Source organism: Lethenteron reissneri, chromosome 66 (assembly GCF_015708825.2).
Source record: "Lethenteron reissneri isolate LAM-NWPU_2019-01 chromosome 66, ASM1570882v1, whole genome shotgun sequence".
Lineage (NCBI taxonomy): Eukaryota > Metazoa > Chordata > Hyperoartia > Petromyzontiformes > Petromyzontidae > Lethenteron > Lethenteron reissneri.
The window spans coordinates 8,147,607-8,164,711 of NC_083844.1; positions in this window are offsets into that span (position 1 = coordinate 8,147,607).

Sequence of the window (17,105 nt, forward strand, 5' to 3'; positions counted from 1 at the left end):
TCTATGGGTCTCTGTGCATGTCTATGGGTCTCTGTGTATCTCTATGGGTCTCTGTGTATCTTTATGGGTCTCTGTGTGTCTCTGTGTATCTCTGTGTGTCTCTGTGTATCTCTATGTATCTCTATGGGTCTCTGTGTATCTTTATGGGTCGCTGTGTGTCTCTGTGTATCTCTGTGTGTCTCTGTGTATCTCTATGTATCTCTATGGGTCTCTGTGTATCTCTATGGGTCTCTGTGTATCTCTGTGTGTCTCTGTGTGTCTCTATGAGTCTCTATGGGTCTCTATGGGTCTCTATGGGTCTCTGTGTGTCTCTATGGGTCTCTGTGCATGTCTATGGGTCTCTATGTATCTCTATGGGTCTCTGTGTATCTCTATGGGTCTCTGTGTATCTCTATGGGTCTCTGTGTGTCTCTATGGGTCTCTGTGCATGTCTATGGGTCTCTGTGTATCTCTATGGGTCTCTGTGTATCTTTATGGGTCTCTGTGTGTCTCTGTGTATCTCTGTGTGTCTCTGTGTATCTCTATGTATCTCTATGGGTCTCTGTGTATCTCTATGGGTCTCTGTGTATCTCTGTGTATCTCTGTGTGTCTCTATGAGTCTCTATGGGTCTATATGGGTCTCTATGGGTCCCTATGGGTCTCTGTGTGTCTCTATGGGTCTCTGTGTGTCTCTATGGGTCTCTGTGTATCTCTATGGGTCTCTGTGTGTCTCTATGGGTCTCTGTGTATCTCTATGGGTCTCTGTGTATCTCTATGGGTCTCTGTGTGTCTCTATGGGTCTCTGTGTATCTCTATGGGTCTCTGTGTATCTCTATGGGTCTCTGTGTATCTCTATGGGTCTCTGTGTATCTCTATGGGTCTCTGTGTATCTCTATGGGTCTCTGTGTATCTCTATGGGTCTCTGTTTATCTCTATGGGTCTCTGTGTATCTCTATGGGTCTCTGTGTATCTCTATGGGTCTCTGTGTATCTCTATGGGTCTCTGTGTATCTCTATGGGTCTCTGTTTATCTCTATGGGTCTCTGTGTATCTCTATGGGTCTCTGTGTATCTCTATGGGTCTCTGTGTATCTCTATGGGTCTCTGTGTATCTCTATGGGTCTCTGTGTATCTCTATGGGTCTCTGTGTGTCTCTATGGGTCTCTGTGTATCTCTATGGGTCTCTGTGTGTCTCTATGGGTCTCTGTGTATCTCTATGGGTCTCTGTGTGTCTCTATGGGTCTCTGTGTATCTCTATGGGTCTCTGTGTGTATCTATCGGTCTCTGTGTATCTCTATGGGTCTCTGTGTGTCTCTATGGGTCTCTGTGTATCTCTATGGGTCTCTGTGTATCTCTGTGTATCTTTATGGGTCTCTGTGTATCTCTATGGATCTCTGTGTATCTCTGTGGGTCTCTGTGTATCTTTATGGGTCTCTGTGTATCTCTATGGGATTCTATGGGTCTCCATGGGTCTCTGTGTATCTTTATGGGTCTCTGTGTGTCTCTATATGTCTCTGTGTATCTCTATGGGTCTCTGTGTATCTCTATGGGTATCTGTGTGTCTCTATGGGTCTCTGTGTATCTCTATGGGTCTCTGTGTATCTCTATGGGTCTCTGTGTATCCCTATGGGTCTCTGTGTGTCTCTATGGGTCTCTGTGTATTTCTATGCGTTTCTGTGTATCTCTATGGATCTCTGTGTATCTCTATGGGTATCTGTGTCTCTCTATGGGTCTCTGTGTATCTCTATGGGTCTCTGTGTATCTCTATGGGTCTCTGTGTATTTCTATGCGTTTCTGTGTATCTCTATGGATCTCTGTGTATCTCTATGGGTATCTGTGTCTCTCTATGGGTCTCTGTGTATCTCTATGGGTCTCTGTGTATCTCTATGGATCTCTGTGTATCTCTATGGGTCTCTGTGTCTCTCTATGGGTCTCTGTGTATCTCTATGGGTCTCTGTGTATCTCTATGGGTCTCTGTGTATCTTTATGGGTCTCTGTGTGTCTCTGTGTATCTCTGTGTGTCTCTGTGTATCTCTATGTATCTCTATGGGTCTCTGTGTATCTCTATGGGTCTCTGTGTATCTCTGTGTGTCTCTGTGTGTCTCTATGAGTCTCTATGGGTCTCTATGGGTCTCTATGGGTCTCTGTGTGTCTCTATGGGTCTCTGTGCATGTCTATGGGTCTCTGTGTATCTCTATGGGTCTCTGTGTATCTCTATGGGTCTCTGTGTATCTCTATGGGTCTCTGTGTGTCTCTATGGGTCTCTGTGCATGTCTATGGGTCTCTGTGTATCTCTATGGGTCTCTGTGTATCTTTATGGGTCTCTGTGTGTCTCTGTGTATCTCTGTGTGTCTCTGTGTATCTCTATGTATCTCTATGGGTCTCTGTGTATCTTTATGGGTCGCTGTGTGTCTCTGTGTATCTCTGTGTGTCTCTGTGTATCTCTATGTATCTCTATGGGTCTCTGTGTATCTCTATGGGTCTCTGTGTATCTCTGTGTGTCTCTGTGTGTCTCTATGAGTCTCTATGGGTCTCTATGGGTCTCTATGGGTCTCTGTGTGTCTCTATGGGTCTCTGTGCATGTCTATGGGTCTCTATGTATCTCTATGGGTCTCTGTGTATCTCTATGGGTCTCTGTGTATCTCTATGGTCTCTGTGTGTCTCTATGGGTCTCTGTGCATGTCTATGGGTCTCTGTGTATCTCTATGGGTCTCTGTGTATCTTTATGGGTCTCTGTGTGTCTCTGTGTATCTCTGTGTGTCTCTGTGTATCTCTATGTATCTCTATGGGTCTCTGTGTATCTCTATGGGTCTCTGTGTATCTCTGTGTATCTCTGTGTGTCTCTATGAGTCTCTATGGGTCTATATGGGTCTCTATGGGTCCCTATGGGTCTCTGTGTGTCTCTATGGGTCTCTGTGTGTCTCTATGGGTCTCTGTGTATCTCTATGGGTCTCTGTGTGTCTCTATGGGTCTCTGTGTATCTCTATGGGTCTCTGTGTATCTCTATGGGTCTCTGTGTGTCTCTATGGGTCTCTGTGTATCTCTATGGGTCTCTGTGTATCTCTATGGGTCTCTGTGTATCTCTATGGGTCTCTGTGTATCTCTATGGGTCTCTGTGTATCTCTATGGGTCTCTGTGTATCTCTATGGGTCTCTGTTTGTCTCTGTGTATCTCTATGGGTCTCTGTGTATCTCTATGGGTCTCTGTGTATCTCTATGGGTCTCTGTGTATCTCTATGGGTCTCTGTTTATCTCTATGGGTCTCTGTGTATCTCTATGGGTCTCTGTGTATCTCTATGGGTCTCTGTTTATCTCTATGGGTCTCTGTGTATCTCTATGGGTCTCTGTGTATCTCTATGGGTCTCTGTGTGTCTCTATGGGTCTCTGTGTATCTCTATGGGTCTCTGTGTGTCTCTATGGGTCTCTGTGTATCTCTATGGGTCTCTGTGTGTCTCTATGGGTCTCTGTGTATCTCTATGGGTCTCTGTGTGTATCTATCGGTCTCTGTGTATCTCTATGGGTCTCTGTGTGTCTCTATGGGTCTCTGTGTATCTCTATGGGTCTCTGTGTGTCTCTATGGGTCTCTGTGTATCTCTATGGGTCTATGTGTATCTCTGTGTATCTCTGTGTGTCTCTATGAGTCTCTGTGTATCTCTATGGGTCTCTGTGTATCTCTATGGGTCTCTGTGTGTCTCTATGGGTCTCTGTGTGTCTCTATGGGTCTCTGTGTATTTCTATGGGTCTCTGTGTATCTCTATGGGTCTCTGTGTGTCTCTATGGGTCTCTGTGTATTTCTATGGGTCTCTGTGTATTTCTATGGGTCTCTATGTATCTCTATGGGTCTCTGTGTATCTCTATGGGTCTCTGTGTGTCTCTATGGCTGCAGCCCGGATGGGTGTGGTGGTGGCATTCAGAGCCGCTGCTGCTACTCGCTACTGCTAACAGCACTTGCCCCTAGAGCCCTGCTAGAGGCTACACGGGGGAGCTTTGTCTGTGTATAGCTGCTGCTACTCGCTACTAACAGCACTTGCCCCTACAGCCCTGTTAGAGGCTACACGGGGGAGCTTTGTCTGAGTATAGGTGCTGCTGCTACTCGCTACTGACAGCACTTGCCCCTACAGCCCTGCTAGAGGCTACACGGGGGAGCTTTGTCTGTGTATAGGTGCTGCTGCTACTCGCTACTAACAGCACTTGCCCCTACAGCCTGCTAGAGGCTACACGGGGGAGCTTTGTCTGTGTGTAGGTGCTGCTACTACTCGCTACTAACAGCACTTGCCCCTACAGCCCTGCTAGAGGCTACACGGGGGAGCTTTGTCTGTGTATAGGTGCTGCTGCTACTCGCTACTGACAGCACTTGCCCCTACAGCCCTGCTAGAGGCTACACGGGGGAGCTTTGCCTGTGTGCCTGCGTTGTGAGTCACCTACGAAAATGTATTTTACGCATCATCCGGCACGCGTGGTGCGTAAGCGGCGTGGGGGGTGAAATTCCGTGAATGTGGAAATCCCCGTCATCATATCTCACGCTGCCCGCGAGATATTTTCACGGTTCAGAGTTCCCACTGGGCGATCCTGGTTAATAGGGCGTGGCCAGGAGATGTTGACGACCTCGCCTGGTCTACAGGAGGTCGTGGGTTCGATCCCGACCCCTTTGACCCCAAGGTTTGCTAGGAGATGTTGACTACCTCGCCTGGTATACAGGAGGTCGTGGGTTCAATCGCGATCCTGACGATGCCTGCTGCTGCTGCTGCTGTAGATTTGGAGTCTGCGTCTTTCTCAACTCTCTATTATCATCATCACGGTGGCTAGGAGATGTTGACTACCTCGCCTGGTCTACAGGGCTAGGAGATGTTGACTACCTCGCCTGGTCTACAGGGCTAGGAGATGTTGACTACCTCGCCTGGTCTACAGGGCTAGGAGATGTTGACTACCTCGCCTGGTCTACAGGGCTAGGAGATGTTGACTACCTCGCCTGGTCTACAGGGCTAGGAGATGTTGACTACCTCGCCTGGTCTACAGGGCTAGGAGATGTTGACTACCTCGCCTGGTCTACAGGGCTAGGAGATGTTGACTACCTCGCCTGGTCTACAGGGCTAGGAGATGTTGACTACCTCGCCTGGTCTACAGGGCTAGGAGATGTTGACTACCTCGCCTGGTCTACAGGGCTAGGAGATGTTGACTACCTCGCCTGGTCTACAGGGCTAGGAGATGTTGACTACCTCGCCTGGTCTACAGGGCTAGGAGATGTTGACTACCTCGCCTGGTCTACAGGGCTAGGAGATGTTGACTACCTCGTCTGGTCTACAGGGCTAGGAGATGTTGACTACCTCGCCTGGTCTACAGGGCTAGGAGATGTTGACTACCTCGCCTGGTCTACAGGGCTAGGAGATGTTGACTACCTCGTCTGGTCTACAGGGCTAGGAGATGTTGACTACCTCGTCTGGTCTACAGGGCTAGGAGATGTTGACTACCTCGCCTGGTCAACAGGGCTAGGAGATGTTGACTACCTCGCCTGGTCTACAGGGCCAGAAGATGTTGACTACCTCGCCTGGTCTACAGGGCTAGGAGATGTTGACTACCTCGCCTGGTCTACAGGGCTAGGAGATGTTGACTACCTCGCCTGGTCTACAGGGCTAGGAGATGTTGACTACCTCGCCTGGTCTACAGGGCTAGAGATGTTGACTACCTCGCCTGGTCTACAGGGCTAGGAGATGTTGACTACCTCGCCTGGTCTACAGGGCCAGAAGATGTTGACTACCTCGCCTGGTCTACAGGGCTAGGAGATGTTGACTACCTCGCCTGGTCTACAGGGCTATGAGATGTTGACTACCTCGCCTGGTCTACAGGGCTAGGAGATGTTGACTACCTCGCCTGGTCTACAGGGCTAGGAGATGTTGACTACCTCGCCTGGTCTACAGGAGGTCTAGGAGATGTTGACTACCTCGCCTGGTCTACAGGGCTAGGAGATGTTGACTACCTCGCCTGGTGTGCAGGAGGTCGTGGGTTCGATCCCAGACCCTGACGATGCCTGCTGCTGCTGTAGATTTGGAGTCTAAGTCTCTTTCTCTTATCATCATCACGGTGGCTATGAGATGTTGACTACCTCGCCTGGTCCACAGGAGGTCATGGGTTCGATCCCAGACCCTGACGATGCCTGCTGCTGCTGTAGATTTAGAGTTTGCGTCTCTCTCTCATCATCATTATCACGGTGGCTAGGAGATGTTGACTACCTCGCCTGGTACGCAGGAGGTCGTGGGTTCGATCCCGGACTCTGACGATGCCTGCTGCTGTAGATTTGGAGTCTGCGTCTCTCTCATCATCATCACCATCACGGTGGCTATGAGATGTTGACTACCTCGCCTGGTGTGCAAGAGGTCGTGGGTTAGATCCCAGACCCTGACGACGCCTGCTGCTGCTGCTGTAGATTTGGAGTCTGCGTCTCTCTCTCTTATCATCATCATCACGGTGGCTAGGAGATGTTAACTACCTCGCCTGGTACACAGGAGGTCGTGGGTTCGATATTATCAGCGGTGTTAGACCCTACACACCACCTCCCGTGTTGTTGGCGTACGTGGGGGGTGAGTTGGTGAGTGAGTCAGTGGGCGAGGAGTGAGTCAGTGAGTAGCGGGGGGGGGGGGGGGGTTGTGAGGGAGTCAATGGATGGGTGGTGAGTGGGTGCGTGGGTGGATTGGTGAGGGGTTGAGTAAGTGAGTGGTTGAGTGAGTGGTTGAGTGAATGAGTGAGTGGTTGAGTGAATGAGTGAGTGGTTGAGTGAGTGAGTGGTTGAGTGAGTGAGTGGTTGAGTGAGTGGTTGAGTGAGTGAGTGGTTGCGTGAGTGGGTTGGTGAGTGGGTGCATAGGTTGGTTGGTGAGTGGTTGAGTGAGTTAGTGGTTGAGTGAGTGAGTGGTTGAGTGAGTGAGTGGTTGAGTGAGTGAGTGGTTGAGTGAGTGAGTAGTTGAGTGAGTGAGTGGTTGAGTGAGTGAGTGGTTGAGTGAGTGGGTTGGTGAGTGGGTGCGTGGGTTGGCTAGTGAGTGGTTGAGTGAGTGGGTTGGTGAGTGGTAGAGTAAGTGGTTGAGTGAGTGAGTGGGTTGGTGAGTGGTTGAGTAAGTGAGTGGTTGAGTGAGTGAGTGGTTGAGTGAGTGAGTAGTTGAGTGAGTGAGTGGTTGAGTGAGTGGGTTGGTGAGTGGGTGCGTGGGTTGGCTAGTGAGTGGTTGAGTGAGTGGGTTGGTGAGTGGTAGAGTAAGTGGTTGAGTGAGTGAGTGGGTTGGTGAGTGGGTGAGTGGGTGGGTTGGTGAATGGTTGAGTAAGTGAGTGGTTGAGTGAGTAAGTGAGTGGTTAAGTGAGGGAGTGGTTGAGTGAGTGGTTGAGTGAGTGAGTGGTTGAGTGAGTGAGTGGTTGAGTGAGTGGTTGGTGAGTGGTTGAGTGAGTGAGTGGTTGAGTGAGTGAGTGGTTGAGTGAGTGGTTGAGTGAGTGGTTAAATTAGTGGGTTGGTGAGTGGTTGAGTGAGTGAGTGGTTGAGTGAGTCGGTTGGTGAGTGGTTGAGTGAGTGAGTGGTTGAGTGAGTGGTTGAGTGAGTGGGTGCGTGGGTGGGTTAGTGAGTGGTTGAGTGAGTGAGTGAGTGGTTGAGTGAGTGGTTGGTGAGTGGTTGAGTGAGTGAGTGGTTGAGTGAGTGGTTGAGTGAGTGGGTGCGTGGATGGTTTAGTGAGTGGTTGAGTGAGTGAGTGAGTGGTTGAGTGAGTGGTTGAGTGAGTGGGTGCGTGGGTGGGTTAGTGAGTGGTTGAGTGAGTGAGTGAGTGGTTGAGTGAGTGGTTGGTGAGTGGTTGAGTGAGTGAGTGGTTGAGTGAGTGGTTGAGTAAGGCTACATAGGGGATCTTTGTCTGTGTTTAGTTGCTGCTGCTACTCGCTACTAACAGCACTTGCCCCTACAGCCCTGCTAGAGGCTACACGGGGGAGCTTTGTCTGTGTGTAGGTGCTGCTGCTACTCGCTACTGACAGCACTTGCCCCTACAGCCCTGCGAGAGGCTACACGGGGGATCTTTGTCTGTGTGTAGGTGCTGCTGCTACTCGCTACTGACAGCACTTGCCCCTACAGCCTGCTAGAGGCTACACGGGGGATCTTTGACTTTGGTGGGGGATGGTGATGATGGTGATGTGGGTGATGGGTGGTGTGGATGGGGATGATGTGGGTGATGGTGATGATGTGGGTGATGATGGGGGTGATGGTGATGTGGGTGATTGATGGGGGTGATGGGTGATGGTGATGATGGTGATGGGGATGATGTGGGTGATGGGGGTCTGGGTGATGGGGGTCTGCGTGATGGGTGATGTGGGTGATGGTGATGGGGGTGATGTAGGTGATGTGAGTGATGGTGATGGGGGTGATGGGCATGGTGGTGATGGTGATGTGGGTGATGGGTGGTGATGATGGTGATGATGGTGATGATGTGGGTGATGGGGGTCTGGGTGATGGTGATGATGTGGGTGATGGTGATGATGGTGATGATGTAGGTGATGTGGGTGATGGTGATGATGTGGGTGATGGGGGTCTGGGTGATGGGGGTCTGGGTGATGGTGATGATGTGGGTGATGGGGGTCTGGGTGATGGGGGTCTGGGTGATGGTGATGATGTGGGTGATGGTGATGATGGGGGTGATGGTGATGGGGGGTGATGGTGTTGATGTGGGTGATGGTGATGATGTGGGTGATGGGGGGTGATGGGGGTCTGGGTGATGGTGATGATGTGGGTGATGTGGGTGATGTGGGTGATGTGGGTGATGGTGATGGTGATGATGTGGGTGATGGTGATGATGGTGATGATGTGGGTGATGTGGGTGATGGTGATGGTGATGATGTGGGTGATGGTGATGATGGTGATGATGTGGGTGATGTGGGTGATGGTGATGATGTGGGTGATGATGTGGGTGATGGTGATGGTGTTGATGGGGGTAATGATGATGGTGATGATGTGGGTGATGGTGATGATGTGGGTGATGATGTGGGTGATGTGGGTGATGGTGATGGTCTGGGTGATGGGGGTGATGATGTGGGTGATGTGGGTGATGATGTGGGTGATGGTAATGATGATGGTGGTGATGTGGGTGATGTGGGTGATGGTGATGATGTGGGTGATGGTGATGTGGGTGATGATGTGGGTGATGGTGATGATGTGGGTGATGTGGGTGATGGTGATGATGTGGGTGATGTGGGTGATGGGGGTCTGGGTGATGGTGATGTGGGTGATGGTGATGTGGGTGATGTGGGTGATGGGGTTGATGATGTGGGTGATGGTGATGTGGGTGATGGGGGTCTGGTCATGGGTGATGGTGATGATGTAGGTGATGTGGGTGATGGTGATGATGTGGGTGATGGTGATGATGGGGGGTGATGGTGATGATGTAGGTGATGTGGGTGATGGTGATGATGTGGGTGATGGTGATGATGGGGGGTGATGGTGATGATGATGGTGATGATGTGGGTGATGGTGATGATGTGGGTGATGGGGGTGATGATGGGGGTGATGGTGATGATGTGGGTGATGGTGTTGATGGTGATGATGGGGGTGATGGTGATGTTGTGGGTGATGGTGATGATGGGGGTGATGATGGGGGTGATGGTGATGATGGGGGTGATGGTGATGTTGTGGGTGATGGGAGCGAGCCACGCCCTGTATTGAGAGGCCTGGCAGCTGAAGGGGGCAGCAGATCCAGAGTTAGACAAAGACTCTCACACACTACACACTACATACACACATACAGACACTACACACACACAGATTCACACACACACAGACACACACACACACAGACACACACACACACACAGACTACACACACACCACACACACTACACACTACATACACACATACAGACACTACACACACACAGACACACACACTACACACACCACACACTACACACTACATACACACATACAGACACTACACACACACATCACACACACTACACACACAGCAACACACACACATAGACTACACACACTACACACACTACACACACACAGACACACACACAGACACACACAGACACACACACACACAGACTACACACCACACACAGACACACTAACTACACACACACACAGACACACACTACATACACACTACATACACACACACAGACTACACACACACAGAGTCACACACACACACACTACACACACACTACACACACACACTACACACACACAGACACACACACAGACACACACACCACACACACAGATTCACACACACACAGACACACACACAGACACACATAGATTCACACAGACACAGACTACACACACCACACACACACAGACACACACACAGACACACACACAGACACACACACAGACTACACACACCACACACAGACACACACAAAGTCACACACACACTACACACACAGAGACACACACACAGACTCCACACACACACAGACTACACACTACACACACACACCCACCCTACACACACACACACCACACACACACACACCACACACACCACCACACACACACACCACACACACACACCACACACACACACCACACACACACACCACACACACACACCACACACACACACCACACACACACACCACACACCCTACACACACACACCCTACACACACCACACACACACACAACACACACACACCCTACACACACCACACACACACACACACACACACACACACCACACACTACACACACCACACACACACAACACACACACACCCTACACACACCACACACACCCTACACCACACACAACACACACACACCCTACACACACACACCCTACACACACCACACACACACTACACACACACACCACACACCCCACCCACTTCTCCCCTCCCCTCCCCCCTCCCTCTCTCTCTCCACGCCCCCACACCACCACGAGACCCACACCCCTACACACCCACACACAGAGACCCACACACCTACACACACCACACACAGAGACCCACACACCCTACACACACCACACACAGAGACCCACACACCCTACACACACCACACACAGAGACCCACACACCCTACACACACCACACACAGAGACCACACACCCTACACACACCACACACAGAGACCCACACACCCTACACACACCACACACAGAGCCACACACCCTACCACACCCACACAGAGACCCGCACACCCTACACACCCACACCCAGATACCCACACACCCTACACACACACACACAGAGACCCACACCCTACACACACCACACAGAGACCCACACACCCTACACACACCACACACAGAGACCCACACACCCTACACACACCACACACAGAGACCCACACACCCTACACACCCACCACACAGAGACCCCACAACCCTACACACCCACACACAGAGACCCACACACCCTACACACACCACACAGAGACCCGCACACCCTACCACACCACACACAGAGACCACACACCTACACACACCACACACAGAGACCCACACACCCTACACCACCCACACACAGAGACCCACACACCTACACACACCACACACAGAGACCCACACACCCTACACACACCACACACAGAGACCCACACCACCCTACCCACACAACCAGAGACCCCACACCCTACACACACCACACACAGAGACCCACACACCCTACACACCACACACAGAGACCCACACACCCTACACACACCACACACGAAGACCCACACCCTACACACACCACACACAGAGACCCACACACCCTACACACACCACCACAGAGACCCACACACCCTACACACCACACACAGAGACCCACACACACCCTACACACACCACACACAGAGACCCACACACCCTACACACACCACACACAGAGACCCACACACCCTACACACACACACACACAGAGCCCGCACACCCTACACACACCACACACAGAGACCCACACACCCTACACCACCACACACAGAGACCCACACACCCTAAAACAACCACACACACAGAGACCCACACACCTACACACACCACACACAGAGACCCACACACCCTACACCAACCACACACACGAGACCCACCACCCTACACACACCACACACAGAGACCCACACACCCTACACACACCACACACAGAGACCCGCACACCCTACACACACCACACGAGACCCGCACACCCTACACACACACACACAGAGACCCACACACCCTACACACACCACACACAGAGACCCAACACCCTACACACACCACACACAGAGACCCACACACACCCTACACACACACACAGAGACCCACACACCCTACACACACCAACACACAGAGCCACCCACACCCCCTACACACACAGAGACCCACACACCCTACACACACCACACACAGAGACCCACACACCCTACACACACCACACACAGAGACCCCACACACCCTACCCAACCACACACAGAGACCCACACACCCTACACCACACCACACACAGAGACCCACACACCCTACACAAAACCACACACAGAGACCCACACACCCTACACACACCACACACAGGAGACCACACACCTACACCCAACCAACACAGAGACCCACACACCTACACAACCACACACAGAGACCCAACACCCTACACACACCACACACAGAGAACCCGCACACCCTACACACACCACACACAGAGACCCACACACCCTACACACACCACACACAGAGACCCACACACCCTACACACACCACACACAGAGACCCACACACCCTACACACACCCACACACAGAGACCCACACACCCTACACACGCCAACACACAGAGACCCACACACCCCTACACACACCACACACAGAGACCCACACACCCTACCACACACCACACACAGAGACCCACACACCCTACACACCACACACACAGAGACCCACACACCCTACACACACCACACACAGAGACCACACACCCCTACAACACACCACACACAGAGACCCACACACCCTACACACACCACACACAGAGACCCACACACCCTACACACACCACACACAGAGACCCACACACCCTACACAACCACACACAGAGACCCACACACCCCTAACCACCACACACAGAGACCCACACACCCTCACACACCACACACAGAGAACCACACACCCTACACACACCACACACAGAGGACCCCACCACCCCTACACACACACACACAGAGACCCAACACCCTACCACACACCACACACAGAGACCCACACACCCTACACACACCACACACAGAGAACCACACACCCTACACACACCACACACCCAGCGACCCACACACCCTACACACACCACACACAGAGACCCAACACACCCTACACACACCACACCACAGCGTACCCCACACCCTACACACCACCACACACAGAGACCAGCACACACCTACACACCCACACACAGAGACCCACACACCCTACACACAACCACACACACGAGGACCCACACACCCTACACACACCACACACAGAGACCCACACACCCTACACCACCACACACAGAGACCCACACACCCTACAACACCACCACACCAGAGACCCACACACCCTACACACACCACACACAGAGTACCCACCCCGACCACCAACCCCCCCTACACACACCCACACACAGGGACCCACACACCCTACACACACCACACACAGAGACCACCACACCCCTACACACACCCCACACAGAGTACCCACACACCCTACACACACCACACACAGAGACCCACACACCCTACACACACCCACACAGAGACCCGCACACACCCTACACACACCACACACAGAGACCCACCACACCCTACACACACCACACACAGAGACCCCCCTACACACCATACACAAACCACACCCACAGCCAGGACCCGCACACCCTACACACACCACACACAGAGACCCCTCACACCCTACACACACCACACACAGAGACCCGCACACCCCTACACGCACACCCTACCACACCACCACACAGAGACCCCACACACCCTAACCACACCACCACACCACAGAGACCCACACACCCCCTACACCCACCACACCCAGAGACCCACACACCATACACACACCACACACCAGAGACCCCACACACCATACACACACCACACCACAGAGGACCCACCCACCCTACACCACACCACACACCGAGACCCACCACACCCTACACACACCACAACACAGCAGACCCACACACCCTACACACACCACACCACAGAGACCGCACACCCTACACACACACACCTAGACCCGCACACCCTACACACACCACACACAGAGCCCCGCACACCCTACACACAACACACACAGAGACCCGCACACCCCTACACACACCACCCCCAGGTAGACCCACACACCCTACACACACCACCCAACAGAGACCCCGCACACCCTACACACACCACACACAGAGACCCACACACCCTACACACACCACACACAGAGACCCACACACCCTACACACCACCACACCCAGAGACCCACACACCTCTAACACCCACACACCACACAGATACCCACACACCCTACACACACCACACACAGAGACCCACACACCCTACACACACCACACACAGAGACCCACACACCCTACACACACCACACACAGAGACCCACACACCCTACACACACCACACACAGAGACCCACACACCCTACAACACCACACACAGAGACCCACACACCCTACACACACCACACACAGAGACCCACACACCCTACACACACCACACACAGAGACCCACACACCCTACACACACCACACACAGAGACCCGCACACCCTACACACACCACACACAGAGACCCGCACACCCTACACACACCACACACAGAGACCCACACACCCTACACACACCACACACAGAGACCCACACACCCTACACACACCACACACAGAGACCCACACACCCTACACACACCACACACAGAGACCCACACACCCTACACACACCACACACAGAGGACCCACACACCCTACACACACCACACACAGAGACCCCACACACCCTACACACACCACACACAGAGACCCCCACCACCCTACACACGCCACACACAGAGACCCACACACCCTACACACACCACACACAGAGACCCACACACCCTACACACTCCCACACACAGAGACCCACACACCCTACACACACCACACACAGAGACCCACACACCCTACACACACCACACACAGAGACCCACACACCTACACACACCACACACAGAGACCCACACACCCTACACACACCACACACAGAGACCCACACACCCTACACACACCACACACAGAGACCCCACACCCTACACACACCACACACAGAGACCCACACACCCTACACACACCACACACAGAGACCCACACACCCTACACACACCACACACAGAGACCCACACACCCTACACACACCACACACAGAGACCCACACACCCTACACACCACACACAGAGACCCACACACCCTACACACACACACACAGAGACCCACACACCCTACACACCCACACACAGAGACCCACACACCCTACACACCACACACAGAGACCCACACCCTACACCACACTACACACACCACACACAGAGACCCACACACCATACACACACCACACACAGGACCCACACACCCTACACACACCACACACAGAGACCACACACCCTACACACACCACACACAGAGACCCACACCACCCTACACACACCACACACGAGACCCACACACCCTACACACACCACACACAGAGACCCCACACACCCTACACACACCACACACAGAGGACCCACACACCCTACACACACCACCACACAGAGACCCCCACAACCCTACACACACCACACAGAGACCCACACACCCTACACACACCACACACAGAGACCCACACACCCTACACACACCACACACAGAGACCCACACACCCTACACCACACCACACACAGAGACACACACACCCTACACACACACACACAGAGGACCCACACACCCTACACACACCACACACAGAGACCCCACACACCCTACACACACCACACACAGAGGACCCACACACCCTACACACACCACACACAGAGACCCACACACCCTAACCCTACACACCCCACACACAGAGACCCACACACCCTACACACACACACACAGAGACCCACACACCATACACACACCACACACAGAGGACCCACACACCCTACACACACCACACACAGAGACCCACACACCCCTACACACCCACACACAGAGACCCACACCACCCTACACACACCACACACAGAGACCCCACACACCCTACACACACCCACACACAGAGACCCACACACCCTACCACACACCCACACCCAGAGACCCACACACCCTACACACACCAACACAGAGGACCACCACACCCTACACACACCACACACAGAGACCCACACACCCTACACACACCACACACAGAGACCCACACACCTACACACACCACACACAGAGACCCACACACCCTACCACACACCACACACAGAGACCCCACACACCCTACAACACACCACACACAGAGACCCACACACCCTACACACACCACACACAGAGGACCCACACACCCTACACACCCACCCAGAGACCCACACCCTACACACACCACACACAGAGACCCACACACCCTACCACACACCACACACAGAGGACCCACACACCCTACACACACCACACCAGAGACCCACACACCCTACACACACCACACACAGAGACCCACACACCCTACACACAGCCACACACAGAGACCCACACACCCTACACACCACCACACCACAGAGACCCACACACCCTACACACACCACACACAGAGACCCACACACCCTACACCACACCACACACAGAGACCCACACACCCTACACACACCCACACACAGAGACCACACACCCTACACACACCACACACAGAGACCCACACACCCTACACACACCACACACAGAGACCCACACACCCTACACACACCACACACAGAGACCCCACACCCTACACACACCACACACAGAGACCCACACCCCTACACACACCACACACAGAGACCCACACACCCTACACACACCACACACAGAGACCCACACACCCTACACACACCACACACAGAGACCCACACACCCTACACACACCACACACAGTAGACCCACACACCCTACCACACCACACACAGAGACCCACACACCCTACACCACACCC